Raw genomic sequence first — 12945 nt, 5'->3', positions numbered from 1 at the left:
ATGAAATGGGCATCATTAGTAGACGCCTACTATATCTTTAAGGATTTAGAATCTGTTACCTTAGAAGAGTTATTTTCAACTTTTGAAATTCATGAATTAAGATGTTCAGATATGAAGGAGCCAAAGCACAATATTACACTTAAGGAAAAGATGAACGAACAAGATTTAGAGTCCTCTCTTAACGATGACGAAACGATAATGATGGTAAGACGATTTAAAAAATTACTTAAATCTAGAAAATCTAACCATCCGCAGGGTAGAAAGAGAATAATAATCAGATGTTAACACTGCAATGAAGAAGGGATGTTAAAAACAAATGCCCTAAGTTAAAGATCAACAAGAAGGACAAATGCAAGAACAAGAAGCTTGTCCAAAAGAACAAATACAATATCCTAAAGGCGACGTGGGATGAAAAGTCATCCAAATCAGAGGTTGAAGCTTTCTCTTGACTTGCGTTATTGGCAAGTCATCAAGAAGAAGGACGCAAAGCAAGCTCATCTGAAATGAGTATCGAGAGCATCGATGAAGGGGGAGCGTCAATAGAAGAAAGCAGTAGTTTAGGGGGAGCTACGGACAACGAGATCAACAAGGTAAGTCAGGTACGATCTCTTCCACCTGATAAGTTGTTTAAATTTGTTAAATTATTAACTAAAGATTGTTGTAAACTTGAAAAAGAAAACAAATAATTAAAAATAATTTTAGCCAAATCTTGTCTGTTAGAAGATTTAAAAAAATTAAAAATTGAAAATGATAAATTGATAACACAAGTAGAAAACTTAGAAAACCATACTTGTTTAACTATTCAAGCTCAAAATTTTAAAAGACTAAGCTGGTATCTTAGATTTCACAGGGGTCAAATTAAAAAAATTCCTAAAAGTTATGTACTCCCAAAATTCTTGATTAATCCTAAAGGAAGGAACCTATACTGGATTCCAAAAACTTATATAAATTAAAGTAAAATTGGACTTAAGGCTTTCAGAAAAGTTAAATGTTTAAATTCTTTAAGAGGCTTTGTTTAGAAGTAGTTGATGATCAATAACCAAGAAAGCCTAGTGTCTCGCCATAACTTAGAAGCTAATTACTGAATTGATTATTTAATTGACAAACTGATAAGCTTATGAAATTAAAATAATGCTTTCAATCTTTGTCAATTGTTTGAAAATTTCATTACTTGGAAAATTATTTTTTGCAAAACTTAAAGTTTCTAAAAATATTGACGTTGTAATTTTTTTATTAATGAAATTATTTTTAAAGTTTGTCAAAAACTTCAAAATTATTTTCAAATTTTTTTTCAAAAACTTGATAAGTATTTTTTAAATTATTTGGAAAATCTAAATTTTTTCTAAAAAATTTACCCTTAGATTTTTTTGGTACCCCAATTTTTTATGTGATCAAAAGGGAGAAGGGAAAATTAAGTCTAGGGGAGGTAGTAGTTCAATTCAAATTTTAAATTAAATTTAAATTTGAAAATCTTTTTACACTTTATTGCATAATTACAATTTTATTATCTTTACTTGGTATTGCAATTTTATTATCTTTACTTTATGGTTAGTTTATCTTAACTTAACTTGGGTTGCTCACATCAAAAAAGGGGGAGATTGTTAGAACCCCAAGATTGTTTTTGGTGTGATCAACCAAGTTAGGTTAGGTCCTGTTATATTTTGATCTCTGTGTCTAAGTGTGCAAGAGTTTAGGAGCACAGGAAGTCGAGCGGAAGACACAACTAGAGAGAATGACGGCAGGGGAGAGAGCCGACGGGCTCGGTGCGTCTGAGGGACGAGGTGCTGCGAAAAAGTACATTGGTGGATGAGAAAGACGCGTGTGGCTGTCCGAGGGACGAGAAGCCGAGGAGGAAGGCTGCTTGAGGAGAAGGTCAAAATTGGGTTCGGGTGAGCCTTATTTCGGTTGGTCGAAATCACCCAAGCGGAAGAGCGAGAGGAAGAGAAAAAGAAGCTGAAGCCTTCTGCTGGAAGGCGCCTTCACTGTGCATGGAAGGCTGCTTCAAGCCTTCATGGAAGGCGCCTTCAACTATCATGGAAGGCACCCTCAACCAATCTAGTTTGAGCCATTGTAGTGGATAAAACTTTATCTATCGGTGCCACACACCTTTGAGCCCTATAGAAGGCGCCTTCAGTCTGCGGATAAGTTTTTCCAGGGGCTATAAAAAGATTCTTGGATCTAGGAAAAATGTAACAACTTGAGTATTCATTTCCTAGCAATAGTCTGAACTGTTAGTGTGTGTAAGTGTTGGTTGCTACTCGAAAAGCCTAGAGGTTCCACTGTACAAAAATTTTGTACAAAGGTCTGAACCTTTTCCTAACTACCATGTGTTCTTTTAAATTAAATTTTGGATCGCCTGTGGAACTTAACACGTTTGATCCAAAACTTAATCTATTTGTTCTTTTAGGTTTTGACTTGGATCTCCTGCGGAACTTAACACGTTCGGCCCAAATCACCTTAAGTTATTAATTCCATTAAATATTAATTTCCATGATCGGTTCCCAGTACTGACGTGGCGAGGCACATGGCCTTCTTGGATATGGGAGCAACCACCACCGACTAGACAAAACCTTTTATAGAAAGCTAATATTTAATTTCCTAAAATAACTTTAGGTTAACCGAAAAAAACAATCAAATCACAAGGAAAAGAAAAAACAAAAGAACACAACATCGAAAAACATATTCGAAATTCTAGAATCGTAAGCTTCTTATATTTGGTATTATTTCCAAAAATAAATAGTATGATGCGGAAAGAAAAATTACTAGTTATACCTTTTAGAAAGACCTCTTGATCATCTACCGTATTGCTCTTCTAACCTCGGACGTTGTGTGGGCAACGATCTTCCGAGATGAGAAACTACCAACCACCTTCTTCTCCTCCTAGCTAGGTTCGGCCACAAAAAGCTTAACCAAGGATGAAGAACAAAACACCAACCAAGCTCCAAGAGATGCTAGCTTTCTCTCCTTCTTCTTCTTCTTCTTCTTCTCCAAGTAGTATCCGGCCGCCACAAGAGCTCCAAGCCTTTGAGAGTTTCGGCCACCACAAAGAGGGAGAGAGGAAGAGGATGGCTGGCCACTCCAAGGAATAAAAGAGGGAGAGAAATAATAGAGGTTGTATCTCATGAAGACACCCTCACCCCATCTTTTATATTGCTTGGCCTAGGCAAATTAGGAAATTTAATTACAATAAAATTTCCTTAATTCCCTTGACATGATTTAATTGAGAAAAATAAAATAAAATTTCCCCAATTAATCTCTAATGGCCGACCACATCAAAAGAGATAAACTAGACAAGTTTTAATCAACAATTAAAACTTCCTAATTTGTTTCCGGAAATTTTAAAATTAAAATTTCTCTTTAAAAATCTCTTCATGGTTGATAAAAAGAAATTTCTATAATTTTAATTTTATCAACATGTGGATAATTTTAAAGAGAAAATAAAATATCTCACCAATCTACAAATAAGGAAAGAGATCTAATCTCTTTCTTTAATCTTTTGTAGATATTTTACAAGAGAGATATTTTAATTTTAATTCTCTTTAATAAATTATTTCTTCCACATAATAAAAATTAAAATTAAAATTCCTTTTTAATTTAATTTTGCCGGCCCCCACTAGCTTGGGTTCAAGCTAGGGCCGGCCACCCCAATTTATACATAGGCCGGCCCTAGCTTGGTTCCCAAGCTAGCTTGGCCGGCCCCCTATTGGTGGGTATAGAAGGTGGGTATAGGTGGGTATAGTACTCTATAAATAAGAGGCTACGATAGGGACTGAGAGGAGGAATTGGTTTTGGTCTCCCGATAAAATTAAGCATCCCGTGTTCGCCCCGAACACACAACTTAATTTTATCAATAATAATTCATTCCACTAGAGAACTATTATTGAACTACCGCACCAATCCCAAATTACATTTTTGGGCTCCTTCTTATTATGAGTGTGTTAGTCTCCTCGTGTTTAAGATATCGAATGTTCACTAATTAAGTGAGTTACTGACAACTCATTTAATTAATATCTTAGTCCAAGAGTAGTACCACTCAACCTTATCATCATGTTGGACTAAGTCCACCTGCAGGGTTTAACATGACAATCCTTATGAGCTCCTCTTGAGGACATTATCAACCTAGTATCTCTAGGACACAATTTCCTTCTATAATCAACAACACACACTATAAGTGATACCATTTCCCAACTTATCGGGTTTATTGATTCATCGAACTAAATCTCACCCATTGATAAATTAAAGAAATAAATATCAAATATATGTGCTTGTTATTATATTAGGATTAAGAGCACACACTTCCATAATAACTGAGGTCTTTGTTCCTTTATAAAGTCAGTATAAAAGAAACGACCTCAAATGGTCCTACTCAATACACTCTGAGTGTACTAGTGTAATTTTATAGTCAAGATAAACTAATACCTAATTACACTACGACCTTCTAATGGTTTGTTCCTTTCCATTTTGGTCGTGAGCTACTGTTTATAATTTATAAGGTACTGATAACATTATCTTCTGCATGTGACACCACATACTATGTTATCTACAATATAAATTAATTGAACAACTACAACTAAATGTAGACAATTTGACCAAATGTGATTCTTTATTCATAATGAATGTTTACAAAGCTTAGGCTTTTAGTATACACTCCAACAATCTCCCACTTATACTAATGACTAAGCTGTCATATCTTCTACCATACATCTGATTCCCATTCCCTCCACATGCCGATCAAAAGCTTTCGCCGGAAGGGCCTTAGTGAAAGGATCTGCCAGGTTATCCGCTGATGCAATCTTGGCGATGACAACTTCTCCTCGCTTCACGATATCTCGTATCAGGTGGTACTTGCGCTCTATATGTTTACTTGCCTTATGAGCTCGTGGTTCCTTCGAGTTTGTAATCGCATCGCTATTATCACAATAAATTGTGATAATTTTGGACAAACCAGAATCACATCTAAGTCCATTAGAAAGTTCCCGAGTCATACTGCTTCTTTAGAGGCTATCACATACTCGACTTCCATGGTTGAGTCCGATACGCATTCTGCTAACACTCCTCCATGAAATGGCTCCACCTCCTAAAGTAAACACATAGCGATGTAGACTTACTATTGTCCCTATCTCGATTGAAATCAACTGTAACCCACATGGAGCAAATCGTCGCTTGGTAAATTAGCATATAATCTCTAGTCCTTCTCGGTACTTTAATATATGCTTTACCGCAGTCCAATGTCCTTGTCCAGGGTTACTCGATATCTGACCATGCCCACAAAAAAACAAATATCGGGTCTCGTACATAGCATTGCATACATAAGGCTTCCTACACCAAGCATAAGGAACTGCTTTCATGTCTTCTATCTCCTTTGATGTCTTCGGAGACATCTCTTTAGATAGAGCTATTCCATGCCTAAAAGGTAAGAAACCTTTCTTGGAATCCTGCATACTAAAACGAGCAAGGATTGTATCTATATATGAAGCTTGGGACAGACACAACATTCTTTTCTTGCGATCCCTTATCACTTTGATCCCAAGAATGTGTGCACACTCTCCTAAGTCCTTCATATCAAATTGTTTGGACAACCATACCCTTACGTCTGATAATACCTTGACATTGTTGCCAATTAACAAAATATCGTCTACGTATAGTACAAGAAATACCACCACGTTTTCGTTACACTTCTTGTATACACAAGACTCATCCGGACACTGAATAAATCCATATGACTGGATTACTTCATTAAACCGGATGTTCCAAGACTTTGAAGCTTGCTTCAGTCCATAAATAAACCGATTGAGCTTGCACACTAGATGCTCTTTGCCTTTTTCAATGAACCCTTCTGGTTGCTTCATATGGATGTTCTCTTCAAGACTTCCATTAAGGAAAGTTGTCTTAACATCCATTTGCCAAATCTCATAATCCATATGAGCAGCAATGGATAAGAGTATCCGGATAGACTTAAGCATGGCTACCGGTGAAAAGGTTTCCTCATAATCGATTCCCTCTTTTTGAGTGTACCCTTTCGCAACAAGCCTAGCTTTGAAGGTTTCTACCTTCCCGTCTGTCCCTCTTTTCCTTTTGTAGATCCACTTGCATCCAACGGCTTTTACACCATTAAGTGGTTCTACAAGCTCCCAGACCTTATTAGAGTACATAGACTCTATTTCAGAATTCATTGCCTTTTGCCAAGATGCTGCATCTATATCTTGGTCGTCATATGTTCGTGGATCGGGTTCATGTTTACCCGGATCAAGTCCAAGACTCTCCCAAAACATGAATCTTTCAGTCGCCTTACAACCCTCCCACTACGACGAGGCATGGTTGTGTATCATGTGTGACACGTCTGCGGTCTCTTGTGGTACTTCATCTTGTCCTGTTACTCAAGTAGACGTGTCCTCTCTAAGTTCTTCTAAAACAACTTTACATCGGGCTTGTGATCCATTATATAGTCTTCTTCTAAAAACTGGGCATTGGTGCTAACAATGACCTTCTGGTCTTTAGGACTATAAAATAAACCACCTTTCGTTCCTTTGGGATATCCTACAAACACGCGAACTTCTGTACGGGATTCTAACTTATCAGCATTTGGTTTCAGCACATGTGCTGGACTACCCCAAATCCGAATATGTCTTAGACTGGGTTTTCGCCCATTCCATAATTCTATGGGAGTAGAAGCAACTGATTTAGAAGGTACTAAGTTCAGAACGTATACTGCTGTTTCCAGAGCATATCCCCAAAACGAATTTGGTAATTCTGAATAACTCATCATCGATCTAACCATCTCCATAAGAGTCCTGTTCCTTCGTTCTGCTACACCATTCTGTTGGGGTGTTCCAGGCGCAGACAATTGGGATTGAATCCCGACCTCTGATAAGTAATTCCTAAACTCTCCTAAGAGGTATTCGCCACCACGATCAGATCGTAGTGTCTTGATACTTTTACCTAGTCGTTTCTCCACATCAGCCTTGTATTCTTTGAACTTATCAAAGCACTCGGACTTGCGGCGCATTAGGTAAATGTATCCGTATCTTGAATAATCATCTATAAAAGAGACAAAATATTCAAAACTACCTCTTGCCTGGACAGACATAGGACCACACAAATCAGAATGAACCAATTCTAACACTTCTTTGGCTCTATACCCCTTGGCCTTGAACGGTCTCTTGGTTATTTTACCTTCTAAGCAAGATTCACAAGTTGGAAAATTTTCCAACTCTAATGAACTCAAAAGTCCATCGGCTATAAGCCTCTGAATCCTACTTAAGTTAATATGACCAAGCCTTAGATGCCAAAGATATGCTTGGTTCATTTCCGAAGTTCTTTTCTCTTATTAGAGTTAGAAGATAAGTTATAAATTTCCATGTTTTGCTTTGTGGAAGAAATTGGATTTAAAGTATACAAATTGCTAACTAATGCACCAGAACAGATAATCACTTTATTTCTTTTAATAACTACATCGTTACTGAAAGAAACTGAATATCCATCTAAGAACAGTTTAGAAACTGAAATTAAATTCTTTCTAAAACTGGGTACATAAAGACAATTTCTTAAAACCAAATTTCTATTTCTACTAAAAGATAAGTAAACGTCTCCCACTGCAACAGCCGCCACCTTAGTAGCATTGCCCATGTAGACGGTAATCTCTCCTTCAGTTAGTCGTCGGGTTTCCTGGAACCCCTGCAGGGAATTGCAGACATGATCAGTGGCTCCCGTATCTACACACCAGGTGCTGGTAGATAACACCGCTAGACATGTTTCAACAACTAGAGCATGAGATATACCTTTGTTGTTCTGATTCCTACGAGGACAGTCCGCCTTCCAATGCCCTGACTGCTTGCAGATGAAGCACTTGCCCTTCGGCTTCTTCACTCCAGCTTTAAATCCTGTACTCTGAGATTTATTCACTTTCTTTGCTGAGCCAGCTTGTTTCTTCTTCTTCTTTCCTCTCGGTTTAGAAGTAGAACCATTTTCAGCATAGTGAATTTGAGAATTGTGACGAAATAATCCTTCTGCCGCTTGAAGTTCTGTCAGTAGTTTCCCAAATGAATAAATCCTCTTATTCATATTATAGTTCAGGCGGAACTGCTTAAAACTTCTAGGTAGCGTTTGGAGGATCATATCGATCTTGGTTTCCCCATCAATTTCTCCTCCAAGGATCTGTATCTCGTTCAGATAAGCCATCATCTTTAGGATATTATCCCTTACAGGAGTACCCTCTTGCATGGTGGCTGTCATTATCTTTCTCATGGCTTCTTGCCTAGAAGCCCTATCCTGATGACCAAAGAGTTCCTTGAGATTGCTCATAATATCATAGGCTGTTGGTAAATCTTGATGCTGATGTTGCAATACATTTGACATTGAAGCCAAAATGTAACACCGCGCCATCTCATCTGCTTTTACCCATTTCCTATGATATTCAATCTCCTCTTGGGTAGATTCACCAGTAGGTGCTTTAGGGCACTGCTCAGTCAGTACAAATTTATAGCTTTCAGCAGTAAGAATAATGTCTAGGTTTCTTTTCCAATCTATGTAATTAGGTCAAGTAAGTCTATTTTGTTGAAGTATGATGGACAGTGGGTTGAAAGTCATCCTAAGAATCACAAATAACTTTTGGTCAGAACTCTAAATTTAGAATAATATTGATTCCTCAAACAATACTATTTTAAATTAACCAACACCTCATAACACCGTGAATTTTGTATGCCACGTTAGTGTGGACGTATACAAATTCAACATTTGTAAAAGGAGGGTTTTAACCCATTAATTTTATTATCTTGTCAACCTAACTTTTTGACAAATAAAATTAATAGTTGGTATCATTTGGTCACACAAATAATAGCAGTGACTCCGATGGGGAGGATACTATTAGATGTGTCTAAGTGTATACCATTACTTGACATTAAGTCCATTAATAAGATTATGCCCCTTCCGTTGGGGAAGATCACACGCTCTTAATTAACTTCCTATAGTCATCCAAAAATGGAAGTATGTTCTAGTGATCCACAAACAAGCCCATCCGTTATGGAGGAAGGCACTCAGAGCCAACGCGCAAGCTTGTTTGCATCACTTACAAACCAGTAATAGAGACCATGGAATTTACTTAAAAATCCCTCTCCCACTTAGTTATTTATAAATGAGGAATTTTAACTATGCTAGCCTACTAAACTTGTAAACTAACATGCACACACAGCACAATATAAAAGCAATAAATAGAAAATCTAATTTTCAACTATTATGACTTTTATCTCTAGTTGTCCTCCGTGTGTTGTCATCCCAAGCTGTTGCCATATTTGACTAACGCCACCGGGTCTAGCTGTCGCATCCATCTTGCTCTTAGTTCCGCTGCGCCTCTGGTCCTTAGAAGGTTCTACGCTTTGCAAGATTCGATCCGCGACATAAATAGAATTTTACATTTTTGATTCTATATTCCATAAAAGGAATGTACATGTATCTAGATCAAAAATAAAATCCTAATAAAACTAAATACAGCTCCTGCTGTATTTTAATACAATCATGCACACACAGATAAATGCCCTTGACATTTCCAAGGGTCCAATCACACACATAATAACTAAAATTCATAATAGTTGGATCCTGCATCCACAAAGTTAGCACATCCTACTATTAACCTGCCTAAATTATGTATGACATGTGCATAATTAAACTAATATCAAATACACAGAGGCAAAAACCTAGCTCTGATACCAATTGTTGGTTGCTACTCGGAAAGCCTAGAGGTTCCATTGTACAAAAATTTTGTACAAAGGTCTGAACCTTTTCCTAGCTACCATGTGTTCTTTTAAATTAAATTTTGGATCGCCTGCGGAACTTAACACGTTTGATCCAAAACTTAATCTATTTGTTCTTTTAAGTTTTGACTTGGATCTCCTGCGGAACTTAACACGTTCGACCCAAATCACCTTAAGTTATTAATTCCATTAAATATTAATTTCCATGATCGGTTCCCAGTACTGACGTGGTGAGGCACATGACCTTCTTGGATATGAGAGCAACCACCACCGACTAGACAAAACCTTTTATAGAAAGCTAATATTTAATTTCCTAAAATAACTTTAGGTTAACCGAAAAGAACAATCAAATCACAAGGAAAAGAAAAAACAAAAGAACACAACATCGAAAAACATATTCGAAATTCTAGAATCGTAAGCCTCTTGTATTTGGTATTATTTCCAAAAATAACTAGTATGATGCGGAAAGAAAAATTACTAGTTATACCTTTTAGAAAGACCTCTTGATCTTCTACCGTATTCCTCTTCTAACCTCGGACGTTGTGTGGGCAACGATCTTCCGAGATGAGAAACCACCAAACACCTTCTTCTCCTCCTAGCTAGGTTCAGCCACAAAAAGCTTAACCAAGGATGAAGAACAAAACACCAACCAAGCTCCAAGAGATGCTAGCTTTCTCTCCTTCTTCTTCTTCTTCTTCTTCTTCTTCTTCTCCAAGTAGTATCCGGCCGCCACAAGAGCTCCAAGCCTTTGAGAGTTTCGGCCACCACAAAGAGGGAGAGAGGAAGAGGATGGCCGGCCACTCCAAGGAATAAAAGAGGGAGAGAAATAATAGAGGTTGTATCTCATGAAGGCACCCTCACCCCTTCTTTTATATTCCTTGGCTTAGGCAAATTAGGAAATTTAATTACAATAAAATCTCCTTAATTCCCTTGACATGATTTAATTGAGAAAAATAAAATAAAATTTCCCCAATTAATCTCTAATGGCCGGCCACATCAAAAGAGATAAATTAGACAAGTTTTAATCAACAATTAAAACTTCCTAATTTGTTTCCGGAAATTTTAAAATTAAAATTTCTCTTTAAAAATCTCTTCATGGTTGATAAAAAGAAATTTCTATAATTTTAATTTTATCAACATGTGGATAATTTTAAAGAGAAAATAAAATATCTCACCAATCTACAAATAAGGAAAGAGATCTAATCTCTTTCTTTAATCTTTTGTAGATCTTTTACAAGAGAGATATTTTAATTTTAATTCTCTTTAATAAATTATTTCTTCCACATAATAAAAATTAAAATTAAAATTCCTTTTTAATTTAATTTTGCCGCCCCACTAGCTTGGGTTCAAGCTAGGGCCGGCCACCCTAGCTTGGTTCCCAAGCTAGCTTGGCCAGCCCCCTATTGGTGGGTATAGAAGGTGGGTATAGTACTCTATAAATAAGAAGCTACGATAGGGACCGAGAGGAGGAATTGATTTTGGTCTCCCGATAAAATTAAGCATCCCGTGTTCGCCCCGAACACACAACTTAATTTTATCAATAATAATTCATTCCACTAGAGAACTATTATTGAACTACCGCACCAATCCCAAATTACAATTTTGGGCTCCTTCTTATTATGAGTGTGTTAGTCTCCCCGTGTTTAAGATATCGAATGTCCACTAATTAAGTGAGTTACTGACAACTCATTTAATTAATATCTTAGTCCAAGAGTAGTACCACTCAACCTTATCATCATGTCGGACTAAGTCCACCTGCAGGGTTTAACATGACAATCCTTATGAGCTCCTCTTGAGGACATTATCAACCTAGTATCTCTAGGACACAGTTTCCTTCTATAATCAACAACACACACTATAAGTGATACCATTTCCCAACTTATCGGGTTTATTGATTTATCGAACTAAATCTCACCCATTGATAAATTAAAGAAATAAATATCAAATATATGTGCTTGTTATTATATTAGGATTAAGAGCACACACTTCCATAATAACTGAGGTCTTTGTTCCTTTATAAAGTCAGTATATAAGAAACGACCTCAAATGGTCCTACTCAATACACTCTGAGTGTACTAGTGTAATTATATAGTCAAGATAAACTAATACCTAATTACACTACGACCTTCTAATGGTTTTTTCCTTTCCATTTTGGTCGTGAGCTACTGTTTATAATTTATAAGGTACTGATAACATTATCTTTTGCATGTGACACCACATACTATGTTATCTACAATATAAATTAATTGAACAACTACAACTAAATGTAGACAATTTGACCAAATGTGATTCTTTATTCATAATGAATGTTTACAAAGCTTAGGCTTTCAGTATACACTACAACAGTAAGAGGCTTCTCCGCCTTCATCGAAGGAGATTTTTAGTGAGCTTTCATCTGTCTTGGATTAACAACCATCCCGGTTGTAACCAAGTAAATTTCGAGTCTCTTTCTTTTAGTTTCGTATTATTTATTTTTATGATATTGCTGCTCATCTAAGTTGAAAGACAAGAAAGGTCTTTTATTTTTCTATTTTAGGCAACTCAACCCTCTCCAGTCGGCCTACTCGGTCCAACAGTATAAACCCTTGTCTTCATCAGCAGTCGAGTGGCGACTAGAAACCCTAGTCTTCGTTAATAGTCAAGCGACGATTATAAACTCTTGTCTTAGTCAACAGTCGAGCAGCGACTATAAACCCTAATCTTCGTCAACAGCCGAGCGGCGACTATAAACTCGAGTCTACAATGAATAACAACCGAGCGACGACTCTAAAACTAAGCCGGAGATGAAAAAAAATCCAAGCGGCTTCCATAAAGCTCGAAAGTAATGTTAACAGGTCGAGTAGTGACCAAAGCAGAGACGCATCACTAAGATATAGTCATTCATCTTATGTTGGAATGAGCATTTAGACGTCTCAGAGATCAGTTACATTGATAATCGGGATGGCAAGAAATTATACTTAGAAAATTTTTACCAAGCGCTAAGTGGTACATAGTCCCGCTTAAGTCGAACAGTGATGCATTCTTTAATACTTGCGAAATCTGATAAGAAGAAGAAGTGTCGGACGGGCATTCATTCATTAATATTTAGAAAATTTTCGCCAAGCACTAAGTGGTGGCGATACATTCATTAATACTTGTGAAATCTCAAAGGAAGAAGAAGCGTCGAACGGACGTTCATTTATTAATACTTAGAAAGTTT

Source organism: Zingiber officinale, chromosome 6B, assembly GCF_018446385.1.
Source record: "Zingiber officinale cultivar Zhangliang chromosome 6B, Zo_v1.1, whole genome shotgun sequence".
NCBI classification, from domain to species: Eukaryota; Viridiplantae; Streptophyta; class Magnoliopsida; order Zingiberales; family Zingiberaceae; genus Zingiber; species Zingiber officinale.
Note: the sequence above shows the minus strand (reverse complement) of the source record.